This window comes from Schistocerca cancellata, chromosome 6 (assembly GCF_023864275.1).
Source record: "Schistocerca cancellata isolate TAMUIC-IGC-003103 chromosome 6, iqSchCanc2.1, whole genome shotgun sequence".
In the NCBI taxonomy this organism is placed as follows: domain Eukaryota; kingdom Metazoa; phylum Arthropoda; class Insecta; order Orthoptera; family Acrididae; genus Schistocerca; species Schistocerca cancellata.
In genome coordinates this window covers 451676415-451691323 of record NC_064631.1, presented here as the reverse complement: position 1 = coordinate 451691323, position 14909 = coordinate 451676415, and positions in this window count along the sequence as shown.

Sequence of the window (14909 nt, the reverse complement as noted above, 5' to 3'; positions counted from 1 at the left end):
ATCACGTATTTATTAGGGTTCAAAACATACATGGAATCTTATTGAAAACTGACTTTAAAGAAAACGCACAGAAAACTACCAGTAACATAATCTACTGCGTGGGACTTTGAAATACATCGGTAAGAAGATTGAAGGGCGAATGAAATCAGAGATCTTCAGCTACCCAACTCACATTTTCGAATAGAAGAGAAATGGCCGAATGAACTTCGCTTCCAAGGGATCAGTTAAATTGGGAGCTGATCCGAGTGCGGACCCTGAAATATGAGACGAACTCCTCACGCTGCAGCAAAAAGCGACACTTACATCTTAAAACTGCACAGTCGGCAGCACGGGACGAAGCGCAGGAAGCGAGAAGATAGTCAGCACGCAGCTGATTCCTTGGGAATAAAAGATCAGAATTCAAGGTTCTCTGTTCTCCGCCCAGACTCTACATGGTAGGACGGTATCAAGAATTTAGCCAATGTGACGAATGTAAATGTGAATTGAAGCATGAAAATAGAGAGGAACGCTGCAGAAATCTCCGTGATATGACGTACGAATACCCATAGTTAGGTTCTAAAGGTGATACCGAGTTTGATCGATCTTTTACTATCGACTGAAGAAGATACATAGAATTTAGTAGGGGAGGCCAAACGGAGGGTTGGACAAACAGAAAATGCTATTGAGGAGGTGCTAAAGTCCTCACGTTTCGTGAGAACGAAAAGGCAGGATTCTTGTTGATACCATGTTGTGTAGATATTTGCTACATTTCATGTGGGCCCTTGGTGGCTAAGGTACCATTGGAGCCGTGTGCCAAGTGTTAACTCGCCGGAACTGAAACTTTAGAGTAAGCTCCTGGATGCTACCCAACTCTTGAGCGAAGCACAACAGTGACCACCGTTGGTCCCAAATCCGCTTCCTTGTGTGGGAACCTTACAGCCGCAAGCCAACAGCCTGTTCTCCCCACTTTAATTTAAGAAATAAATCTTACTGAATTGATATAGATTCGTGAAGCGATATGTAGGAGTCTTGTTACACTGTACTTTACGGACTACACTGTAAAATTAGAGTCGATGCTACGATATTCGTTGTGAGAAGTTTTATCGAGAAGAGTGAAGACCGCAATGAACTTGATTAACTGTGGGATTTGCACATTGCGTACAAGAGTGTTGCAGAGGTGTGTTCATCAACTGCGGCCCAATAGCTTCTGCGGGCGCGGCCTTGGGGCGCTACACATTCCTCTCCGCCGATAGTCCGGTGCTATTAAGGGCCGACCATTAAGACCGCCGACTTTATAGCGGCTCTAAAATAATACAAGAAACAGGCTACAGCGGTTTATTCGTGCAAACTGAGGCCGCGGTTGTAGCGCCGACCGGCGATTACTTTGTAGGCGAAGTGCCCTCGCAGCCGGCGGCCAGCGTAAACTGCGCCATTGTGCGGCCCTAATGACGGTACGGCGTTAACTGCCACAGGGCCCGCGTAATTGCTGGTACGCGGAATTGCAAATTAATGACAGCAACAGCACCAACAGCCACAGCAACAGGCTGCACCGCCACGTGTTCCGGCTCTCCAAAACTGTTGTCCTTGTTATGTTAACAGAGATACCGTTTCTAAACCCGATACGATATTTACTATGGATACCAGTATCTACAAATATGTTGACACCTCGATAACATCTGAACAGAAGCATCGATATGATGCCTTTATTCCGATATAATGGAAGTATCAAAACAATATTAAATATTGGAATCGATACTAAATATCATATCATATCGTGACACTTTTGGTGTCGACAGTATCACAAGATATTTCTTGCTTTTAGTATGTCTAAGTTTTATCTTAAATAGGGTGTTTCATTTTAAATCGTTCAGGAATATTCATCTGGGTAGCATCGTCGAAAACGCGCTCATCTTCGGGTCTTTGTGGTGTCAAAGTGAAGAATGTTGAAAATTAGGTGAAATGATGAGGTAAGGACTGAGGAGGTTCTCCGGAGAATCGGCGAGGAAAGGAATATATGGAAAACACTGAGAAGGCGAAGGGACAGGATGACATGACATCTTTTAATACATTAGGTATAACTTCCTCGGTACTAGAGGGAGCTGCAGAGGGTGAAAACTGTACAGTAAGGCAGAGACTGGAATACAACCAGCAAATGACACAGGAGAGGAATTCGCGACGGTTCGTTTCAGCCAGTCGAGAGACTGATGAGGAGAAAAAAAAAGTTAACTGCTGCGTGCCGTCTTGGTATCCTCTCCTAGTCCCCCCCCCCCCTTTGCCCTCCTCCCACCGTCTCCATCTGACCCTGCCCAAATGTTCAGACGGTATCGTTCCATCGTTCCGTTCCCGGAACTCAAAGGAGCGCGTAGCAAGCGGTTTTCATCAGCGCATACGTGACTGTTGTGGAAATTGAGAACACTTTCCCTGGTGAACATGGTTTCGTCTGTGCAAAAGGATCTGTCTTGGGAAGCCGGACTCGTCCACACAGTGGGGCAAGACCCACTTGCAGCAGCTGGCTCGTGACGCAAAACTCTGTGGCTGCATTGCCTGTACCTTCTGGGGAGGGGGAGGGGGGAGGGGGGTACGGATGTAGCTGCTGCTCCTGCAGAACACGCCAACAGGTAGCTTGTGTACTGATTTCCAGTATTATGGAAGACATTACGTAGCAGCTTTATGGTTCACCAAATTATGCAATAAACTGCAAAAAAATCGCCAAAGCTGCAATATTATTTAGCCCTAACATCATCATCAAAACATCCACCTTGGTGAATGAGGATCAGTCCTGTACTACTTTACATGTGTTTAACTAAAACGAACTAGCAAACGGTTATCGTAATGGATGGTATTGCGTAGCTTAATATATGATTTGATAATGAGCTTAGGGCAAGTCATCAGTAAAGAAAATTAATACTGCAACTTCGACGCTTTCTTGCGATTTACTGCATAATTTGGCAAAGATTGCTGATCCACATTCTGTTTACCTGCTATGTTTCTAGTGCTGGTCGTTGCGTCCCGTTCCGCTGCATGGATTACAAAAATGGCTCAAATGGCGCTGAGCACATGGGACTCAACACTCCTAGAACGTAGAACTATCTAGAGCTAACTTACCTAAGGACGCCACACACATCCATGTCCGAGGCAGGATTCGAACCTGCGACCGTAGCAGACGCACGGTTTCGGACTGAAGTGCCTAGAACCGCTCGGCCACAGTGGCCGGCTGCATGGAGTACAGCATTTTCAAACTGTGGTTGCGGCAGCACCATGGAGCACCGTTGTCCGCTCTGCTGGTGGTGAATGTACCCGGCTCCGAGGCCCACTGGTCCATCATAACAAAGAGAAAGTGCGAAACAATGTGGCGGTGTGGCGAACTCCCCTCATTCGGAGTGTTGATATTTTTAAAAATATCGGGAATCCGAAATACCGATATTTAAAAAAGAAACAATCGTTTGGCCTCAATATATGGACAAAAAGTAACGATATATCGAAATATCGCCGGAAAAAATATCGACGTAGTGGCCTATAAAATATCGGCTGCACATTGTAAATACACAGCAGGTTTTAGAGCTTAAATGTATTGATTATTATCAGATATTCTGTACATCAACAAGCTAAATGTCTGTTTACCGCCCTTAGAGTAAGAATTGAAAGGAATGCTATGCACGTTCACCCTTGGCGATAGCCACATAGCTAACAATGGTAACAGCATGGATATGGCACAATAAAAGGTGTCCAATGGGTTCATCGTCCGGTTTCGTCACACATCCGATTTGTCCGAAACACTCCATGTCGACTTCCCTGTTTTTTTGTTTTTTTTTTTTTCATTTCTACAAACGGCAACGAACCTGCAGCTGTGGTGTCAAAATTGCATGATGAAGTAAAACGTTGCAATTTGTGTTGGTAGCGCCGAGCGTCGATTACGTCAGCTCCCCCTCCCCCCCCCCACACGTCTCCGTACATCGCAATGACCAATGTTGTCATTTAAACTTTTTGCTCATCATTTTCAGCAACTGTTCTTGTAGAATGCCAATATGCAGAAACGGCACACTAGTTGCGTTAAAAATTGTTTTTTAATACAACTGATGTGCTGTTTCTTCACATCGGAAATCTTGTTATTCCATTCACACTGCCGCCACACTACAGTCGGACTTCTTCTTTGTGTCACCTATACTTTCTTCACACAGTCGAGCCGGCCGGAGTGGCAGAGCAGGTCTAGGCGCTACAGTCTGGGACTGCGCGACCGCTACGGTCGCAGGTTCGAATCCTACCTCGGGCGTGGATGTGTGTGATGACTTTAGGGTAGTTAGGTTTAAGTAGTTCTAAGTTCTAGAGGACTGATGACCACAGCAGTTAAGTCCCATAGTGCTCAGAGCTATTTAGCCACACAGTCCAAAGGAAAGAATGGACGTAATGAAAACTCAAAAAGTAGTGCTCCTTCAGACACTGAAAGTAAAATTATGTCTTACTACGATTCCAAAAGAACAATTTCAAATATTTACAGATAATTGCGAAAAAAATATTATATAAAATAAAAATATCGGTACTCGGTATCGCTTTTTTGATGTCGATGTAACCGGGGAAAAGATATCGTCGATATATATCGATTTGGTGATATTTTATCAATAGCCCTACTCCACACAAAACTGATAACCCTCCCATTGCACCGAGCTTCTCCGCACTGTAACATCATGTCGGCGTTCTTTTGCGCAAACGTATGTTCACCATGGTCAATAGCAACACTAAAAATGAAACGTACGTACAACTTGCATTCTCTACTGTAGTGAATGATTATTATTCTAGTGTAGTACAGTATGGACAAAGACAACAAGCACAACGGAGGTACGAACTTCAAACGGTACATCAGGTGATCGATGAACGTCGTACCTACAGCGGCGTTCGAAATGCGGGAGATTTGAACATGTGCTATGATATTTTGCTTTTAGCGGGAAAATGGCACATTACCGGACACGATCTCCTATCCGTAACCTTACCGTCTTGGTACCCACAGTTCTCAACGCCTGTAAAGGGAATGTAGCAACAGCCTGTAGACGTCTCGCGAAATGATCGAAACGAGAAAAATCAGAAAAATTAGAGTTAATACGGAAGTTTACGGGTAATCATTCGTCCACGTGCCATACGCAAATGCAAAAGGGAGGAAGGTGTGCTGGATAGTGGAATATTCGTACCAGAAGAGACCTCTACCCTTATCGTACAGTGGCTTGCGATAGAGATGGCAAAAAATAACGTAACTGGTAGAAATAACTGGTTACTGAGAAGTAAAGGTTAATGAGATAACCGCTCATCTGATACCGGCCGGGGTGGTCGAGCTGTTCTAGGCGCTACAGTCTGGAATCGCGCGACCGCTACGGTCGCAGGTTCGATTCTAGCCCCGGGCATGGATGTGTGTGATGTCCTTAGGTAGTTGGGTTTAAGTAGTTCTAAGTTCTAGGGGACTGATGACATCAGAAGTTGAGTCCCATAGTGCTCAGGGCCATTTGAACCATTTTTTTGATACTGGTAGCTATTTCAATAACTGCCTACAGGGCCTCTCACCGTATGTTGAGCGAAGATCGTACTACGCTTTCGCGTCAACTCATCGAAGATCTGACTACTAAGGAGAGGTATAGACCATTTGGAGGGCGTTCTATAGGTCGTGGAAATAATTGTGAGACTGCGCGCCATTTTTTGATAGAACTGTGTACTATTTCGTGCACCTTCGCAACTCTCATCACAAACAACTAAATAAAGTTAATGTCAGCGCGGTAGCTGACAGGAGTGCAGTACAGCCATTGACATGTAAGGTCGTTCCCTTGAGCCACCGCCTTATTCGTCGATTTAGTTAGGGCGGATAGTACAAACAGAGTTACCATAGGGAATACGAGAGACATTGGAAATAACTGTCAGAGGTCGGTATGTTTCTCTGGCGCTTATAGTTATTCGCTCACAGTCCTCGTTCTCGTTCTCTGTCAGTTAACGGGCTAGCAATACAAGTAATAAGAATTTAGAAGGGGAGGCCAAACTGAGGGTTGGACAAACAGAAAATGTTATTCAGACGGTGCTAAAGTTCTCACGTTTCGTGGGAACGGAAAGGCAGGATTCTTGTTGACATCCATGTCGTGTAGATAGTTCAAATGGATCTGAGAACTATGGGACTTAACTGCTGAGGTCATCAGTCCCCTAGAATTAGAACTACTTAAACCTACCTAACCTAAGAAGATCACACACATCTGTGCCCGAGGCAGGATTCGAACCTGCGAGCGCAGCGGTAGCGAGATTCCAGACTGCAGCGCCTAGAACCAGTCGGCCATCCCGGCCGGCTGTTGTGTAGATATTAGTTATATTTCAAGTGGGCTCTTGGGGGCTAAGGTACCATTGGGGCCGTGTGTCAAGTGTTAACTCGCCGAAACTGAAACTTCAGAGTAAGCTCCAGGATGCTACGCAACTCTTGAGCAAAGCACAACAGTCACCACCGTTGGTCCGAAGCCAGCTTCTTTGTGTGGGAACGGAAAGGCAGGATTCTTGTTGACATCCATGTCGGGTAGATGGTTCCAATGGCTCTGAGCACTATCCGACTTAACTTCTGAGGTCATCAGTTGCCTAGAACTTAGAACTAATTAAACCTAACTAACCTAAGGGCATCACACACATCCATGCCCGAGGCAGGATTCGAACCTGCGACCGTTGCGGACGCTCGGTTCCAGACTGTATCGCCTAGAACTGCACGGCCACTCCGGCCGGCTATGTAAGATTTTTTTATGTCTCCTACATCTGACATCATTCTTACTGTAAATACGGACTTGTTTAGGCGCTTCAGCAATTCTGTGCTAAACCCTCCCCAACTGAATTTATTGTCGAGTTGTAATCCCAGAAATTTAACACTATCAACCTTTTCGATCTGCATGTCTTCCTATGTTATACACATGCTGTAGCTGGAGCAATCGAGCAGCTTTCCAAATCTCAAATTAAACTTGGATTAGGTTCAAATGGTTCAAATGGCTCTGAGCAGTATGGGACTTAACTGCTGTGGTCATGAGTCCCCTAGAACTTTAGAACTACTTAAACCTAACTAACCTAAGGACATCACACACATCCATGCCCGAGGCAGGATTCGAACCTGCGACCGTAGCGGTCGCTCGGTTTCAAACTGTAGCGCCTAGAACCGCTCGGCCACTTTGGCCGGCAAACTTCGATTAGGGTACTTACACTTCCCCAATAGCACTTTCTTGTACACGAGTAAACGAATCTATCACATTACATATATTTTTGTGTTGTATCACAAGGCCGTACACTTATTCTATTGCCGGCCGAGTTGGCCGAGCGGTTCTAGGCGCTTCAGTCTGGAACCGCGCGACCGCTACGGTCGCAGGTTCGATCCTGCCTCGAGCATGGATGTGCGTGATGTCCTTAGGTTATTTAGCTTTAAGTAGTTCCAAGTTCTAGGGGACTGCTGACCGCAGAAGTTAAGTCCCATAGGGCTCGGAGCCATTTGAACTTATTCTATTAAGTGAAGAGCGCAAGAAATTAACCTTCGAATTTAACCCACAGTATACGGCTTACATATTACATCATACTTAAAAAAGCACGTTGTTAACATTTTACTTAAACAGTGCTATGGTGAAGTGCCGCGCTTTTGTTGCAGCTGCGAGGATAATATTTCTAACAGTGACCGATAACCTGCATACATATAATATGAAACACTAATAATCGTTCAACATCAATTGAAATATGCCAGCAATCAGCTAAGTTTATGGCACTATTCATACGACATTCCTGCCATTTCGCACTACTCGCAATTATACTGATAACTAAACTGATGGATTCCACCTAGTCGTTATTTAACTGTAACCCTTTCGGAGTATTCGGCCGTGAAAAATAACTTGACAGTTATTTATAGCCGTTATAAATAACGGTTGTAAAAAAATAACTGGAACCGTGATAACGGTTACCGCAGAATAACCGTTTGGCTCATCTCTAGCTTGCGGTGTAGCTGTAAATATCACTGTCTCACGCAATACAGCAATAGTGTCGATTGTGACTCACGTCGGCACGTCGGTAGGCGTGTCCCCGGGCCAAGCGGAGCGTGTAACAACCTGCTGCGCGCAGAACAAAGTGCAGCCGCTGCCGGTGCAGGTGTCGGCGCTTATGCAGATGGCGGTCTTGGCCCCGCTCTCAACGGGCCTTTGTGCTTCTAGGTCGCCTTCCCAGCTCAAGGCCTCCACCGTGTCTGCATCCTTCCTCGCTCGCTTCAGGAAAAATACAACGGAGGCATCTCCGGGACGTGCGAAGTAAGGGCGAGTGTTGTACGTAGAGGATGGTTTACCTAGGAATACTCGATGTTTTTTGGTCGGTACTTTAGTGAAGTGACTGATTTTAGAATCACATTGAAGAATGCGCGCTAGAGATCACCGTAAGCAGTTTCCTGCAGTTTTTATTGTTGCTATACATGATTGGAGTAACAGCTACAAATAGCTCGCTTTCTAGGCGTTTAAGTGCTGTATAATACACTACTGGCCATTAAAATTGCTACACCATGAAAATGACGTGCTACAGATGCGAAATGTAACCGACAGGAAGAAGATGCTGTAATATCCAAATGGTTAGCTTTCCAGAGCATTCACACGAGGGTGGCGCCAGTGGCGACACCTACAACGTGCTGACATGAGCAAGGTTTCCAACCGATTTCTCATACACAAACAGCGGTTGACCGGCGTTGCCTGGTGAAACGTTGTTGTGATGACTCGTGTAAGGAGGAGAAATGCGTACCATCACGTTTCCACCTTTGATAAATGTCGGATTATAGCCTATCGTGATTGCGGTTTATCGTATCGCGACATTGCTGCTCGCGTTGGTCGAGATCCAATGACTGTTAGCAGGATATGGAATCGGTGGGTTCAGGGGGGGTAATACGAAACGCTGTGCTGGATCCCAACGGCCTCGTATCACTAGCAGTCGAGATGACAGGCATCTTATCTGCATGGCTGTAACGGATCATGCAGCCACGTCTCGATCCCTGAGTCAACAAATGGGGACGTTTGCAAGGCAACAACCATCTGCACGAACAGTTCGACGACGTTTGCAGCAACACGGAGTATCAGCCCGGAGACCATGGCTGCAGTTACCCCTGACGGTGCGTCACAGACAGGAGCGCCTGCGATGGTGTACTCGACGACTAACCTGGGTGCACGAATGGCAAAACGTTATTTTTTTCGGATGACTCCAGGTTCTGTTTACAGCATCATGATGGTCGCATCCGTGTTTGGCGACATCGCGGTGAACGCACATTGGAAGCGTGTATTCATCATAACCATACTGGCGTATCACCTGGCATGATGCTATGCGTTGCCATTGGTCGCACTGTAACGACTACGCTCTCGCGTACGTTAACTCTTTAAAGCCTGTACTATGGTAAGTTGACGGGCTTCACCTTATAAGAAAGGATTTTAGTAAATATGTTGACCGCGTGTATCTGACTGGAGGCAAAATCAGACTTACACCCACTCAGTAACAACAATGATACGCCAAGCAAGTCTAAAGTGCAACTACACGTTAGGACGGGCAAGAAACATACACAGTAGATGCTACCAATTGTTAATAATACGGTCGCCAGCCTAATTAGGCATTAACTGAGTTTCTTCCCTGTACAAGAGGAAGTGCGTTCAAGCATAACAACACGTAGTAACATTGCATTATATGGTAAATTTTAGAACCAGAAAAATCTACTGAACTAATATTTTCACTTTCTGTGAAAATTTGGACAAGCTATAAATACACAACATTACACTATAATGATTACTACAAACTGCGTTTTGTCTATTGGTCCAACTGAAATCGGGCATAGGTTACCCTAGAAACAGCACTTTTGAAACACACATACAATGTCAATTTTAAGAAGAGTAAAACACTGATAAATTTAGGTTTTATATTGACTTTAACTTTGCTGGTCAAAGCAGTTCAGCACACTTCAGGATTCAAATGAATAGAAAAGAAAGAAAGGAGAGGGGGGGGGGGACCCTGAAACTGTTATGATCACTGTAGTGAAAGTTTGATCATTGAGAGCCTTAAGCATTCTAGATTTCCAATATATGATTTACCACTCTTTTTTGTCTTATTTCCTGCTCATTTAACTACCGTTATTTTTGTCTCAATTTAAATAAACTTCATTACTAAACCAATTTCAATATTATCTTCCAACTTGGTCAGACCTAGATTATTCGTCCAGTATTTCATTAACAACAAAGTTGTAAGCGTAGGCTTCCGCGGCCGTTGACTTCTTCAATAAAATTCTTCAGGGTATCAGACCGCATCGTCATAATTTAAAATGCGCCAACGTTTCGGCCAGCGTTGCAGCTAGCCTTCATCAGGGCCTTACGTTAACTGCTAAATGAAACACACTTGGTTCCTTAAATAGCTGCACGAGAAAACCGTGTCGTTACTTGATTGGCTGTAAAAGGAGGAGGAGGAGGGGTGAAAAGTATGCTTTATTGGTGTTTCCTTTATTATCTGTCATTGGCTGAAATAGCTGTTTTCTATTGGTCTTTATATTAATCCACCCCATTGGAGGAGACGGACGAATAGCGAACAGGTGATGGCTGTGACGTCACACTGTTTCCATGCTGTCCAGAAGCCGGCTGCGGCGTGCCATTGCTTTGTGTGCTCGCGACCACTGCTGCGGTTCTCCGCGTGTCTGCTTGGGCCGCCACGGCTCTGCCGCCGCTCCGTAGCCCTGCTATTGCAGGCAGCCAAGACCTCGGAAGCTTGTACCCGTCCTCTCTATTCATGTTGGCGGGTCTTTTGGCTATTTCTATCGCCTCTCTAATCTTTCTTTTGAAAGTGAGAGGCTGTTTCGCCAGGACGCGGGCTTCTTGAAAAAGTATAGGTTTCCCGCACTCGTCTCGGTGTTCCGCCACTGCTGACTTAGTGTGTTGTTTCAGGCGGATATATCTTTCATGTTCCGAGAGCCTTGTGCTAATCGGACGTCCCGTCTCACCTATGTAGACTAATCCACACGCACAACCAATTTCATACACGCCAGCTGTGTGTAGTTTGTCAACTGCATCCTTGGTAGAACCGAGCATATCTGATATTTTGTTTCTGCTTCGGAAAATTGGTTTGATGTCGGCTTTTCGTAGAATTTTGCCAATACGTTCGGTGACCCCTTGTACATATGGTAACACCGCAATACTCTGTGCCTCCTTCTCCTCTTCCCTATTGGTCTTCTCCCTTGTCGACATGGAGCTGTCTATCATCTGTTTCCCATAGCCATTAGTTCCGAAGATGGACCTGAGGCGTTCAAGTTCTGTCTTCAGATGTTCTTCGTCGCTTATCCTGTACGCTCTCTTCGTTAGCGTGTGCAGGGCGGACTTCTTCTGCGTGGGGTGATGGTGGGAGGAGGCGTGAAGGTACCTGTCCGTATTGGTTGGTTTCCTGTACACTTTGTGGCCAAGTTTACCATCAGGTTTTCGATAAACTACCACGTCGAGAAAAGGCAGCACCCCATTCTTCTCTGTTTCCATTGTAAACTGAATTTTCCTATGTTGTTGGTTAAGGTGCTTGTGGAAGTTCTGTAACTCCTCTTCTCCGTGGGGCCAGATGACGAAAGTATCATCGACATAGCGAAGCCAACAATTTGGACGTAATGGTGCGGACTGGAGGGCTGTTTCCTCAAATGCCTCCATAAAGATTTCTGCTGCGATAGGCGATAGGGGTGAGCCCATAGCTACACCGTCAGTTTGTTCATAAAATTGACCTCTCCACTTGAAATAGGTGGTCGTCAGACAGTGGCGCACAAGCTCACATATATCAGGTGCCACGCGTTCTTCTAGGATGTTCACAGTATCTGACACTGGGACATTCGTGAATAGGGATTTGACGTCGAAACTAACCATCAGATCTTGGTCCGTAACACGCATTTCCTTTAGGAGAGACACGAAGTGAGTGGAATCCTTAACGTAGGACTCGGTTTGATGCACTAGGTGTCGGAGCCTAGGTGCCAGTTCTTTCGCTAGGTAGTAGGTCGGCGAATTTATACTGTTTACTATAGGCCTTAAGGGGAAGTCGGTTTTGTGTACCTTCGGTACACCATATATCCTTGGTGCCTGTGTCACTTGCGGGATGAATCTTCTGGCCTTGTCGAAGTTGATTCTAGAGTGCTTGAGCAGTGCCTGCGTCGTTTTGATTACCTTGGCCGTCGGATCTCCCTGAAGTTTCTTGTAGATAGGTTCTGCGAGAATATCTTCCATTCGTTTGTTGTAATCAGTTGTGTCCAAGACTACAGTGGCGTTGCCCTTATCTGCCTGTACCACTACTAAGTGGGGGTTGTCCCTGAGTTCCTTGATGGCATGGTATTCCTCAGCGTTGATGTTTTGCTTCGGTGGCTTTGCTTTATTCAGAACTCTGACCGTTTCCTGCCGGATCTTCTCCGCCTCGGCCTGTGGCAGATGACGTACCGAAGCCTCTACGGATTCTATGATATCTTCTTTTGGAACTCGCTTAGGTGCGACTGCGAAATTCATCCCCTTGGCCAGAATTGCTGTGGTTGCTTCGCTCAAGGTGTGGCTGGAGAGGTTGACCACTGTCCGTCGCCTGTCCAGCGTCAATGTTTCGTCCGTGGCTTTTTGTTGTAGTTTGTCGTACTTTCTCATCTGGCGGTTAGTAATACTATTGCTGGTCCTTGATGCTTGCTGAAAGGTTAACCTGTCGACTTTATCCCAGTCTTCCATCTGAAGTTTTCCGGCCAGAAATAGGTGCAGATCACACAAATTCCTGTTGTGAGCATCGAGACTTATGCGGATGTGGCGGATCCTTTCCCGTAGCAATGCTTTACTGGCTTTAGCACAGATATTCCTCGCCTTGTTCGTTTTTATGTGAGACGTCAACCGCAAAGAATACGGCACAACACTCGTGTCTCTGCATCTGCTCAAGCACTCTAGAATCAACTTCGACAAGGCCAGAAGATTCATCCCGCAAGTGACACAGGCACCAAGGATATATGGTGTACCGAAGGTACACAAAACCGACTTCCCCTTAAGGCCTATAGTAAACAGTATAAATTCGCCGACCTACTACCTAGCGAAAGAACTGGCACCTAGGCTCCGACACCTAGTGCATCAAACCGAGTCCTACGTTAAGGATTCCACTCACTTCGTGTCTCTCCTAAAGGAAATGCGTGTTACGGACCAAGATCTGATGGTTAGTTTCGACGTCAAATCCCTATTCACGAATGTCCCAGTGTCAGATACTGTGAACATCCTAGAAGAACGCGTGGCACCTGATATATGTGAGCTTGTGCGCCACTGTCTGACGACCACCTATTTCAAGTGGAGAGGTCAATTTTATGAACAAACTGACGGTGTAGCTATGGGCTCACCCCTATCGCCTATCGCAGCAGAAATCTTTATGGAGGCATTTGAGGAAACAGCCCTCCAGTCCGCACCATTACGTCCAAATTGTTGGCTTCGCTATGTCGATGATACTTTCGTCATCTGGCCCCACGGAGAAGAGGAGTTACAGAACTTCCACAAGCACCTTAACCAACAACATAGGAAAATTCAGTTTACAATGGAAACAGAGAAGAATGGGGTGCTGCCTTTTCTCGACGTGGTAGTTTATCGAAAACCTGATGGTAAACTTGGCCACAAAGTGTACAGGAAACCAACCAATACGGACAGGTACCTTCACGCCTCCTCCCACCATCACCCCACGCAGAAGAAGTCCGCCCTGCACACGCTAACGAAGAGAGCGTACAGGATAAGCGACGAAGAACATCTGAAGACAGAACTTGAACGCCTCAGGTCCATCTTCGGAACTAATGGCTATGGGAAGCAGATGATAGACAGCTCCATGTCGACAAGGGAGAAGACCAATAGGGAAGAGGAGAAGGAGGCACAGAGTATTGCGGTGTTACCATATGTACAAGGGGTCACCGAACGTATTGGCAAAATTCTACGAAAAGCCGACATCAAACCAATTTTCCGAAGCAGAAACAAAATATCAGATATGCTCGGTTCTACCAAGGATGCAGTTGACAAACTACACACAGCTGGCGTGTATGAAATTGGTTGTGCGTGTGGATTAGTCTACATAGGTGAGACGGGACGTCCGATTAGCACAAGGCTCTCGGAACATGAAAGATATATCCGCCTGAAACAACACACTAAGTCAGCAGTGGCGGAACACCGAGACGAGTGCGGGAAACCTATACTTTTTCAAGAAGCCCGCGTCCTGGCGAAACAGCCTCTCACTTTCAAAAGAAAGATTAGAGAGGCGATAGAAATAGCCAAAAGACCCGCCAACATGAATAGAGAGGACGGGTACAAGCTTCCGAGGTCTTGGCTGCCTGCAATAGCAGGGCTACGGAGCGGCGGCAGAGCCGTGGCGGCCCAAGCAGACACGCGGAGAACCGCAGCAGTGGTCGCGAGCACACAAAGCAATGGCACGCCGCAGCCGGCTTCTGGACAGCATGGAAACAGTGTGACGTCACAGCCATCACCTGTTCGCTATTCGTCCGTCTCCTCCAATGGGGTGGATTAATATAAAGACCAATAGAAAACAGCTATTTCAGCCAATGACAGATAATAAAGGAAACACCAATAAAGCATACTTTTCACCCCTCCTCCTCCTCCTTTTACAGCCAATCAAGTAACGACACGGTTTTCTCGTGCAGCTATTTAAGGAACCAAGTGTGTTTCATTTAGTCCTCTGTTATGCCAGCGTTGCCTGGATTTCCGCACCCACCCGCTTTTACAAGGCCCTCCAAGTCCTTGAACGCCATGCGCTCCGCCTTGCCTTCCGTATCCGCCTTCCTTCCCCCACACTGATCCCCTTCCCCCACCTCCTCCTGTTCCTCCAACATCTCCGCATCCTTTACATTGCTCGCAGACTTGATCCCCCCCACCCTCTGGTTTCCTCCTTCCTCTCCACCCCCCGCCCGTTGCCGC